This window comes from Lathyrus oleraceus, chromosome 6, assembly GCF_024323335.1.
Source record: "Lathyrus oleraceus cultivar Zhongwan6 chromosome 6, CAAS_Psat_ZW6_1.0, whole genome shotgun sequence".
NCBI lineage: Eukaryota > Viridiplantae > Streptophyta > Magnoliopsida > Fabales > Fabaceae > Lathyrus > Lathyrus oleraceus.
Window position 1 is genome coordinate 88,013,530 of NC_066584.1, and position 10,790 is coordinate 88,024,319.

Below are 10,790 nucleotides of genomic sequence, written 5' to 3' on the forward strand. Positions count from 1 at the left end.
ATGACTAGACTGTGCACTTGCAGTCAAGTACCCGATAAACTATATTTTATATACAATCACGAGACATATCAAGTTTTTGGCGCCGTTGCCGAGGACCTGATTTAGTCAAATAGTGTGATTCTTTCGTTGCGCAGTATAGACTAAGGTAAAAAGTAATTTCCTTTCCCTTATTTCTCGGTTGTATGCCAAGTACTCGCTCACAAGGCAAAAACTTAGTACCACCAATCGCAGAATTAGAGCGTTTCTTATATTTAAGACGCCAAATACTAGAGTACCAACGAAGGTACAATATTCCCGATATCTTCTTTCCTACTACTGAACCAGTTGAAAAACCAACCATGGCTGCAGTGGGACCACTGAATCGTCCTCTTAAGTTCTACGCTACCCCGTCCCAACAAGAACCTCACAACAACATTGTTGCCCCTGTTATTGATCGAAATGATTTCGAGTTAAAACCCTCATTATTATCAGCTGTCCAACAACATCAATTTGCTAGAAATCCTACGGATGACCCTAATGAACATTTGACCAAGTTTGTGCAGTACGCAGACACTGTGAAAGCGAATGGTGTATCTCAAGATGCGATAAGACTACGCCTTTTCCCTTTCTCTCTAAGAGACAGAGCTTGGGCTTGGTTGCAATCCTTGTCATCCAACTCAGTTACTACATGGGAAGAACTGAAGAACGTTTTCTTAGCCCGCTATTTTCCGCCAAGCAAAACTGCTATGCTGAGAGCTCAAATCAACGGACTTCGACAAAAAGATGTAGAACATCTCTACGATGCGTAGGAGAGATACAAAGACATGATGAGGATGTGTCCACATCACGGTCTCGAGGACTGGGTGATTATTCACACATTTTACAATAGGCTTTTGTATAACACAAGACCGACAGTAGACGCTGCCGCGGGCGGTGCACTTATGGACAAGCCATACAACGAAGCCTATCAACTCATCAAAAACATGGCCCAAAACCATTTCCAATGGGGAGGTGAAAGAACTCCAGTAGAAAAGTCCCAAATGAAAGGTGGAATGTACGAAATAAGCAGTCTTGACCACGTCCATGCAAAGGTAGATGCCCTAGTTCAAAAGTTAGACAACTTGATTGTACCACCCGCAGCCACCATGGCTGTCGTGACTCCAAACTGTGAGTTATATGGAATTCCTGGACACACTGCACCAAAATGTTAGATATTAGCAGGAGTCTCCACTGATCAAGTAAATTACGCACAAGGAAATCCTTTTCGAATACCTACAACCCAGGTTGGAAAAACCATTCTAACTTTTCGTACAAGAACAATAACGCCTTGTATGCACCTGGCCAAGCAGCCGCTGTTCCACCTGGATATCAAAAGCCAACTACTAATGCTCCTAATATTCCTAGGAAGTCCAACCTTGAACTAATGATGGAAAGCTTCATAGCTACCCAAGCTCAAACAAACAAAGACTTCTTGAACCAAAATATACATACTAGTGAGCAACTTAAACAATTAGCGAGCAAAGTAGACGCCTTAGCCACCCACAACAAAATGCTTGAAACACAAATTTCACAAGTGGCTCAACAACAATCATCTACTGCTGCTCCCGCTGGCACATTTCCTGGATAGCCACAACCTAATCCAAAAGGACATGAAAATGTCGTTATATTGAGAAGTGGAAAAGAACTAGACGGACCCGTAGATCCAAGACTCCAAAATCCTGCCATGTACCAAAAACCTGACAAAACAACAACTGAGAAGGTAAGTAAATCGAAGGAGAAGGAAGATAATACCCAAGCGGCCGAAGAGAAAGAAAAACCTTATGTACCTCCACCACCTTATAAACCACTCATTCTGTATCCTCAAAGACTCGCAAATTCTAAAACTGCAGGGCAATTTAGGAAATTTGTTGAACTTCTGAAGCAACTGAATATTACAATTCCCTTTGCAGAAGCTATCACACAGATGCCCTCATATGCCAAGTTTCTTAAAGAGATCCTATCCAATAAGAAAAATATCGAGGATAACGAAACAGTTACACTTACTGCTGAGTGTAGCGCAATAATCCAAAAGAACATGCCTCCCAAACTAAAAGACCCAGGTAGTTTCTCCATACCCTGTGTCATTGGAAAGTTCGTCATAGACAAATCTTTATGTGACTTAGGAGCCAACATTAGTGTAATGCCCCTATCCATCTGTAAAAGGCTCAAGATGGGATAACTAAGACCAACCAAGATGTATGTTCAACTAGCTGACCGTTCAGTCAAATATCTTGTTGGTATACTAGAGAATGTCGCAGTACGTGTAGGAAAATTCTACATTCCTACAGACTTCATAATCATGGACATCAAAGAAGATGCCAGTACACCTATTATATTAGGAAGGTCATTCTTAGCTACCGCCGGAGCCATAATAGACGTGAAAAGAGGTAAGTTAACATTCGAAGTTGGAGAAGAAAAAGTTGAACTCATCTTGACACAATTCTTACAAGCGCCAGCTATAGACGATACTTGTTATCTACTTGATGTCATAGACGAGTGTGTAAGAGAGATTGAGATGCAAGAAACCACATATTCTGATATAATGAAAATCCAAATCCCTCTAATCTTTGAAGATGATAATTGGCGTGAACCATACCAAAATGACAGTCTAAGCGAATGCTTAGCCCTTACACCAAACCACATGCCATGCCCGAAGAAACCAGACTTAGAATTAAAAACACTACCTAAGAACCTAAGATACTAATTGCTAGACACTGAGCTCAAAAGACCAGTAATAGTCAACGCAGACTTAGGACAGATTGAAACTGAAAAGTTACTAGATGTCTTAAGAAAATATCCAATTGCGTTAGGCTACAGCATCGCCGACCTAAAAGGAATAAGTCCTTCTATCTGTATGCATCGCATTATGCTATAGGAAGATTGTAAAACCACTAGAGAACACCAGAGAAGGATCAACCCAATCTTAAGTACTGTAGTCAAGGATGAAGTAAAGAGGTTATTAGATGTAGGAATCATATACCCGATCTCCGATAGTCAATGGGTTAGCCCCGTTCATGTAGTACCCAAGAAAGGGGGTGTTACAGTTGTTAAGAACGAGAAGGGTGAATCTATAGCACAAAGAGTTGTGATCGAAAGTAGAATGTGTATCGATGATAGGAAACTAAACAAAGCCACTCGAAAGGATCATTTTCCTCTACCTTTCATTGATCAAATGCTTGAACGATTGGCTAAGCATTCCCACTTCTGATATCTAGACGGTTATTCAGGATTCTTTCAAATTCCTATCCATCCTGACGACCAAGAGAAAACAACCTTCACATGCCCTTATGGTACATTTGCTTATCGACGAATGCCATTTGGACTATGCAACGCTCCCGCAACATTCCAAAGATGCATGATGTCAATCTTCGCTGACTTTATAGACGACATTATGGAAGTCTTTATGGACGATTTTTCTGTCTGTGGGCAGAGCTTTGAAAGATGTCTATCAAACCTTGAAATGGTACTTGAAAGATGCGTAAAGGTGAATCTCGTATTGAATTAGGAGAAATGCCATTTCATGATCCAACAAGGAATCGTGTTAGGACACGTAGTATCTGATAAAGGAATTGAAGTAGACAAAGCTAAGATCGAAATTATAGAGAATCTTCAACCTTCGAAAACCGTACGAGAAATACGAAGGACACACCGGTTTCTACTGACGCTTTATCAAGGATTTCTCGAAAATTACCAAACCACTGTCTGGTTTATTGATGAAAGACGTTGACTTTATCTTTGATGAGAAATGTTTAACAGCGTTTGAACAATTAAAAACATCTTTAATCACCGCACCTATCATGCAACCACCCGACTAGAGATTACCATTCAAAATCATGTGTGATGCGAGTGACTATGCCGTAGGCGCAGTTCTAGGACAAAGAAAGGATAAAAAACTTCATGCGATCTACTATGCAAGTAGAACCTTAGGTCATGCCCAAATGAACTACGCCACCACTGAAAACGAACTTCTAGCCGTTGTGTTCGCTTTAGACAAATTCCGTTCTTACTTAGTATGAGCGAAAATCATCATCTATACTGATCACACTGCTATTAGATACTTGCTAAATAAGAAGGATGCCAAACTAAGACTCTTAAGATGGATCCTACTCTTACAAGAATTTGATTTAGAAATAAAAGATAAGAAGGGTACTGAGAACGTAGTAGCAGACCACTTATCATGAATCGAAGGGAATAAGCCTGAACAAATTCCAATCAATGATGATTTCACTTACGAACGACTTATAGCCCAAATGGAAAGTGACAGGTCAGAGCTAACCTTAAATGACACCGAAATAGAAGAATCCGTGGAAGAAATTCATATGAATATAACCCTGCCATGGTATGCTGATTTTGTCAACTACCTAGCTGTTGGAGCATTTCCACCGGACCTATCATACCAACAAAAGAAGAAATTCTTTCATGATCTAAAATAGTACTACTGGGATGAACCTCTGTTTTTCAAGAGAGGTACCGACGGTATTTTCCATCGATGTGTTCCTGAGGATGAAATAGACGATATAATCTCTCATTGCCATTCCGCTCCCTATGGTGGGCACGCAAGCACTTCAAAAACTTGTGCCAAGATCTTACAATCTGGCCTCTTTTGGCCTACTTTATGGAAAGATGTCCATAATGCAGTTATAAATTGTGACTGGTGCCAACGCACTGGTAACGTTTCAAGACGCGGCGAAATGCCACAAACAGGAATTTTAGAAGTGGAAGTCTTTTATGTGTGGGGTATTGACTTCATGGGACCATTCCCATCTTCTTTTTGTAATAAGTACATACTCGTAGCTGTTGATTACGTTTCAAAATGGATCGAGGTTGTAGCTTCTCCGACAAATGACACACGAGTAGTGATTAAGATGTTCAAGAACGTAATCTTTCCTAGATTCGGTGTGCCAAAACTAGTAGTTAGTGATGGTGGCTCCCATTTCATATCAAATATCTTTGGAAAACTTCTTCTGAAGTATGGAGTTCGACACCGTGTAACAACACCTTATCACCCACAAACCAGTGGGCAAGTCGAAGTTTCGAATAGAAAGATCAAACAAATTCTAGAAAAGACTATCGGAATATCTAGAAAAGACTGGTCATCTAAACTAAGTGAAGCTCTGTGGGCATATAGGACAACCTACAAGACCCCAACAGGGACCACACCCTTTAAATTAGTCTATGGTAAATCATGTAATCTCCCTGTGGAGTTAGAACACAAAGCTTATTGGGCAATTAACACCCTAAATCTAAATTATACTTTCGCAGGCGAGAAGCGAATTTTAGACATTCACGAATTAGAAGAACTTAGACTAGACGCCTATGAGAATGCCAAGATATACAAAGAACGAACCAAAAAATGGCACGATAAACGTATATCTAGGAAAGAGTTTAATGTCGGTGACGTAGTGCTACTATTTAATTCAAGACTTAAGCTTTTCCTGGGAAAACTTAAATCTATGTGGTCAGGTCCTTTCGAAATTACAAAAGTCTTTAAAATCGGTGCCATAGAGATCAAGGGTAGAAATAGTAAACCATTCATTGTAAACGGGCAGCGATTAAAACATTATCATAATATTGACAATAGAAACTATTCAAATAGTCTAAGACTTATAGAGTTGCCCGCTCAACCCCAAAACTGATATATCGCAAGAACTTACGACATTAAATAAAGTGCTTAGTGGGAGACAACCCGCCACTTTTTAATATGTTATTGATTTTGTTAATTTTATGTTTTGCATTTTAAGTGTTTTTCTTCTTTGATTATTACTTTTATTTTGCTCTCTTTCCTTGATTTTATGCAGTAATGTACTTGTTGTTTCTCGTTAATAAATGTGACCATTGCATGTGACGATCGTCACATGAAACGTCACGACCGTTACACACGACCGTTACACATGAACGTTACGCACGACCGTTACGCGTGACGACCGTAACAAGTACGTGACGCTCGTCACGCATCTAGAACGCGCGTTCTGTTTCCTTATTAAAACAGGCACACTTCTTCTTCTTCTTCTTCTTCATCTACTCCTTTTTCCTTAACCATCCCACTCACACCCACTTATTTCTCCATTAACCCTTCCATCACTTTATATTTTAAGCAAGAAACAAGTGAGTTTCCTATAACTCACGAAATCCATCTCTTCCACCAAAACCTCATTTTGCATACTCAATGGCCCGTCAAGAGAGACCTGCTCCCGGCCTTTCAAATATCATATTCAGAGAGGGAGAAGCCGACGAACGACAAAGAGACAACTACCTCAGGTTCTATCAGCGTTCAATCCAACCTACGAGGTACGTTGATAATAACTGTCTGACGGAGTTAGGGCTTTCAGATGGAGTGGAATGGATGCTGAACACCTTTGGTTTGACGCAACTCTGCACCAACCCACAACCAACTTATGAGGCGTTGACCCTAGAATTCTTGAGTTTGTTCTCCTATATAACACCTCTCGGTGCAACTCAGTTTCTCACCGGACTCGCCATATTTAGAATGTTCGGCACTGAGTATTCCTTGAACCAAAATCAAATAGCGCAAATACTTGGTTTTTGACATGGAGATGGAATTCACTGCTGTATCCCTGACGGATGCATGAGAGACAACACGACATTCTGTTTTGGAGAAATCATCACTTCCATAGCATTGGGCCTGAATCTGGGGGATAAGCTTGCTAACTTACCTGCCTTGCCGGCCGAGTTCCTCAATATCGACTATTGTCGTTCCTCGCACCTTATCAAAGTCATAGATGATGGGAGATACCACCCTGTGGTTCAGAACAAAATAGTTCGATGCATCATTATGCCTAACAGGAATTGTATAGATCCGCAAAATATGGAAAATTGGATTTTCGATCTGAATGCTCCTGAGCCCAATGAAGAAGATCCTAATGATAATGAAGCCGATGAAATTGAAGAAGAGCTGGATCAACAGGTACCACAACCACCTCCTGAGCATGCTGCAGAGACATCTTCCCGAAACCAACAAAGAAATGAGCGCAGACCCTCCACCATGGAAGATATATATGCTGAGAGGTTGCGACATAACCAAAGGATGGAAGAGCGCCAAACGAAAATGATGCAAGCGATCCAGCAAATACAGAGAGATCAACATGACTATGCAAACTGGCATGACCAAGGGATGGCGGAACTATCCGAAGAGATAAGTGCCTTGACACATCGTGTTGATGCCATCCAGGAATACACTCAGCATGTGGGGTTGGACCCTACCTAGCGTGGTAGAAGTGAACGTGCACGAGCAAGAGTTAGAGCACGCAGAGCCCAACGTCGTGGCGAAGAGTAGCGATCCTCCTGTTTCTCCCTTTTTCCCATTTTATTTTGTCGCATTGAGGACAATGCTTTGTTTAAGTGTGGGAGGGAATCCTTGTCTTTCGTTTATTTGTTTCTATTTTTAGCCATAACAAAAAAATTGTCTTTCGTTTATTTGCTTTTATCTAATCGTTCATTTATTTCTATCTAATTTGTCATAACAATTTTTTTTGTTTTTATGTTAAATGCATACCCTACGAGTATATAGGTTGTCTTACATAGGTTCTGTTAGGAAGCTGAGAAAAATCTAACAAGATTGATACCGTCCTGATACCTTAGATCTTTCACTTTTGCGAGATCAGATTGAATACCCATTACACTGATACCTTAAGTTTTCGTTCTAGATTAACCCCTAGTAGTTTATACTAGCAGTCAACACCGTCTTAAACACAAACCATGTGAAGATCCAATGAATATAAGTGATTGATGCCTACGAATTGAGAAGATCCTTTTGCTATTGAGAAATTTAAAATGCACCATACAAACGGTTGCAAGATATACAAAAAGAAAGAAAAAACTCGTTGTCGGTTGGTTCAAAGGTACCTGGTACTGGACTCGGTAGGGCGAACTACGGTTCGATCCCCCACAACCTTCAAATAGGATATATAAAGGGTTACCACACTAGTGTACCAGACCCCGTGCTAAAAAAAGGATTAAAGCCACTAACTGGCTACTTCAGTAAGTGTGTGTAAAGGCAAAAGGCTTAATATGATTGCGCTAGAATGAAACCGGGTGAAATAGGAACAAGAAGCATCAGGTTGAGCTATAATAGCATGATTCAAACGGGTTTGTATAAAAGAGATATCTATGTTAATGCTTGTTGCTTGTATCGTCACTGTACCTTTAGTGTTTTACTTGAGTATCTGTCATTCTAACAAAATACCTAACAACCACGTACGAATTGGAAATGTGTCATGTATTCGCGTTTAACTAGTGTTTCGAATTTTATACTTATTGCTTGCTTGAGGACAAGCAAAGATTCAAGTATATGGGAGTTTGATAACGCGAAAATATATTGTTTATTTGCCATAATTTACATTCAAAAATCGTACCGTTTTCATTTATATTCCGATTATTCCGCAAGTGTTCGAGTTATTTTTGCAGGTATTTCAATTCCCATGCTTAAATGAGCAAAGTATAGAAAAGGAAGGAAAAGAAGAAGAAACAGAAGAGAAACAACAGAAAAACCAGAAAGTATAAATTTTGTGCAGGTGACGACCGTCACACGCCCCATCACGATCGTGACACCCTGGGTGTGACGAACGCCACAGGCCCACCACGACCGTCACAAAGCCAAAGGCAGCGTAATGAATTTTTCAACAGAAGTGATCCACACGCCCCATTTTTCGCTCCTTAACCCACTTTCCCGTGAATCTCTCACTCAACCAAGTCACCCTTATTTCTCTCAACTATGAAGACCAAATGGATACTATAAAAGGATGGAAGTTGGAAACCTACGAAGGACGCTTGTTTTTCCTCTCTGAAGCCAACTCTCAAGCTACTTCTCTGCATTTATTTTTCCATTACAATTTCGTTTTCCATTATTTTTCTTCAGCAAACATTGTTTTCTTTTACCGCAATTTGTTTACCGTTCCGTTCAGAGCTTTGATTTTTCCCTTCCCTTTCCGTTTTTCATTTAGCCAAAAGTAGTAGTTTCCTACATTGGGGAACTACTGCAAATTATTTAATTTAGTTAAGCAATTGTTTCGAAGAAGCAGAATCCTACCGATCTGTGGAGGACTGCTCAAGTACTTCAAGATTCGGCATATTCGATTAATCAAAGTTCCAGGTTTTTATTCAATTATTATTACTATTATTGATTTATTATTAAATAATCATGTTTGATTTATTGTCAATTTGTTTCAATTCGTCTGTGTTTGCATTATTTAACATGTCCTGCAGGTATCGGTATGTAAACAATTTAATTAGAACTTATCTATTTTCAAAAAGTATTTTTAATTTCAAATGGGACAGCGAGAGCTTACATTCTGACTTAAAAGTATAGTCCGAGTCAACAATCACCAGAGTGTGAGATAAAGCCTTTTAAATGAATATTTTCTACTGAAAGGTATTTGGTAATTAAAATATACACCGGTGACTTATCGAATCCCTGACAATTAATGCGTTGCATACTGATATCCCTTCATTAATATTATCTTTAGAACTTAATTTTCTTTAGATTTAATTTTTATTCAACCAAACCTCTAAAAATCAACGCCTTAGCTAAACATAGTAACATTGATAGCATTAGTTTGACCATCGGTCCCTGTGGGTTCGATATCTTTTAAAACTAAAATGACTAGACTGTGCACTTGCAGTCAAGTACCCGATAGACTATCTTTTATAGACAGTCATGAGACGTATCAGAGACCAAACAACTTACTGGTTAGTAGAGTCTGTTACAGGTAATACTTGAAATTATTATTTGTTGTTGATTTCTTATTCAATTGTTACGAATAACATTTCTTATTTATCACGTGTTTTGTCTGTGTTTTGATATCAGTTCTGGATATACGAGCATTTCCCCATCATATGTGACATGAGAGTGATTCATTCCCTAGTAGGTTCCCCACGGGAGAGGAGGTGGAGGGCCGAACAGTCACATCCCGATGGTGTTTTAAGTACAGGGGGATGCTCGATGCACTGACTATAGATGATGTCATATGGACACCATACATTGATCATATAGTCCACCGTGAGTTTGATGAGTCTTCATTATATTCAGGTTATACGGCGGGAGACCATGATTGTTAAATACTTGTCTGAGAGGTATCTGCGATAGTATGAATATGTTCAGAGTATCCCACGACCACTTCCAGATATACCATATGCGGGCATTGATTGGTGGTTTTAGAGTAACTTCATCAGCTTTGGTCGTGCTATTAAAGATCGAGCAGTTCCTGCTCAGCACCCCTCGCAGTGTGAGGATGGTTACTTAGAGTGGTACCTCACTGTATCACACCCTCTCATCATCCGACATGTCGATCATATAAATGATGTTGGGCCTTTTGATGTTGGAGTACTTATCGATGACGTGTCGCCTTCGCCTCCTCCTGTAATTGACGTCGATGACCAGCAGCGCCTCTAGATGATTGCAGTTATTATGGATAACCTCATGGGTTTGTTAAACCCAGATTGCGGGACTCATACATGATTATCTCGGGCTGCACAGATAGCTCGTGGGGGCCTATTTAGACATATTTTATATATTATGTATTATTTGTATTATTTGCATATTACTCAGACATCTTCATCAGGAACTTGTTTATTATACAATATTTTTTATCTTCCATTCATGTAACATTAACATAAACTAACATTTGATAATCGATTACATAACTTAAAAAAATGTGATAAATAAGAAAACCTAGACACTAACAGATGATTCTGAATGTTTCATCATCTTCATTATATCATCGACATACCTTGAAATCTTAGCATCTAACTCGATC

At 39.5% G+C, this 10,790-nt stretch overlaps 1 non-coding gene across 1 annotated transcript; it reads right to left on the minus strand.

Annotated features, from left to right (window-relative positions):
• Nucleotides 1-725: 725 nt before the first annotated feature.
• Nucleotides 726-832, minus strand: LOC127099389 (small nucleolar RNA R71). Its single transcript, XR_007793895.1, has one exon. It is a non-coding gene; the product is annotated as a small nucleolar RNA R71 (small nucleolar RNA).
• Nucleotides 833-10,790: the final 9,958 nt, after the last annotated feature.